Genomic DNA, 2,132 nt, shown 5'->3' with positions numbered 1-2,132 from the left:
TACCAGAAGCCGGCCGTCCCGACTTCCATCCGCACGGATTGTAGCACAGCACGTTTTCATTCTTCTAGCAACGATAAGAGAAGCCCTTCTCTCGGACAATCCCGGAGTCTCCCTGCTCAAATCTCAAAAGTGTAATTACTAGTTTAGCCCTTAGTTAACCCTAATGCATCCTCCCTAATTTCCACTATAAATACCCCATCTTTGTAATTAATAAGGGGGCTCTGGATGTTGTTGTGTTAGAGTAGAAAATCCTTCTTTAGATTAGATTAGGAGTAGATTAGAATAGATTACTCTTTAATCTTTCCACAAATTACACATTAATCTCTCCTTAATTATTGTTCAAGTTTATTATTCAAGTTTGTTACTTTTGGGTAATTGAAGATTATTGGGTTATTATTGGAGGATTGACAACCCTTCATCAATCAATCAAGTTTCTTCTATTATTCTTTGCTTTATTATTTGGATCATCTCAAGTTTGGTATAATTCCTTTACTCTTTAATCTTTATTGTTCATTTCCTCATTCTATTATAATGTTTACACTTGTTGTTATGTTTGACACCATTAATGACATGTTCTTCATGATAAAGAGTGAGTAGTCTTTTAGCTAGGATTAGTGGGTAATTAGGGAAAACCAACATGGGATTGATTCATGCTTAATCTAATATGTTCACATGATTAAATTGCTTGCTTGTTGTGATGTCAACTTTATGCACATGTTATGTTTGATGAAATGCCAAGCCTATGAATCCTTGCATTTACAACCATCTCTTATCTATTCAACTTGACTTGTAAGACATAAACCAACTCGAGTCTTGTTAGACCATGCATAGAAGTTGATTAGGAGGAAAGTAAGTCGACTTGTAGGTGTTGTACAATCTAATCGATTCGGCTCCGGGACCCAACTCTTCCTAAGAACCGTAAGATATAACCCAACTCGGTTTCTCCACAACATTAATTGCTTGCAACTCTGTAAACATGTTTGTATGTTCAACACCATGAATTCCCCATGACCCCATGACATCCTAGCACTTTTAATCAATTGTTTACATTTCTTAGTTCATTGTTTGCTTTACTTTATCGCTTTCATTAGTCTAGAATACAACTACAAACCCCATCAATTGTGACACTAGCATAAATTGAGATAGATAGACTTAGAACCCAAAGCACACCGTCCCATGGATCGACCTCGACTTACCGCTAACTAGTTGTATGTTGAGTATTATAAATGTGTTTGATTGAGAGCCACGACGACACTCCACATCACGTCCCGAAGAGAAGACGCCCATCTTCCCCTGCAGTTTTTGAAATTTTCGGGTATTTTAAATACCCCATCCCACATTCTTTTCTTTATTCATTCATTCAAAACACTACCCATAAACCCCAAAACTCAAAACCCTCATCCTCTCCATCACCAAAAAAAGATTTCCTCAACCAAATTCAACAAAATCAAATCCAAACTTCCTTTTAACAACAATTAAACACTCATCTTCCAACAAAAATCAAACCAAGCACCAAAATCTTCAACCTTTGAGTCGATTTTTGAATTATAAAGGCAAAGCCTTTCATCTTAAAATCGATTTGGGTATACTTGGAAATTGAAGATTTTCACTCTTTTCTTGGTTAAATCATCAATGGCAAGAACAAAGGGATCAACAAAGGCACCTAAGGAAAAGGCACTCTCAACAAGACAAAAATGTCTTCAAGCAAAGAAAGCCTCATTCGCTATGGTGGTAGCTAGTTCAAACTTGGAAGTTCAACAACAACAACCTCCCTTGAAAGCAACAACATCAACAACTCCGGAAATTGCTCAACTATCAAACTATCCGGAGGTAATTTTCATTTCTAACTCCCATAGGGATACATTTGCCAAGTATGCTAGAAAATCCTTTCTATCCACCAAATTCATATGTGAAGATGCCTTGAACAAATTGGGTGTCCTTGAACAAACGAAAGCCTTCTTTGAAGCCATGGGGTTGGGAAAATTGTTTGCTACAAGAGAATTGACATACCCCTCCCTTACCTTAGAATTCTTGAGTTCTTTGAAAGTTACTAAGGTAGAGACTAGAGAAAACATCGAGTTCCGCCTTGCTAATGTGAGTAGGCGCATCACCTTTGATGAATTGGGTAAAGC

Source organism: Silene latifolia, chromosome 10 (genome assembly GCF_048544455.1).
Source record: "Silene latifolia isolate original U9 population chromosome 10, ASM4854445v1, whole genome shotgun sequence".
NCBI lineage: Eukaryota > Viridiplantae > Streptophyta > Magnoliopsida > Caryophyllales > Caryophyllaceae > Silene > Silene latifolia.
The sequence above is the reverse complement of the archived record's forward strand: the minus strand, read 5'-3'. Positions refer to the sequence as shown.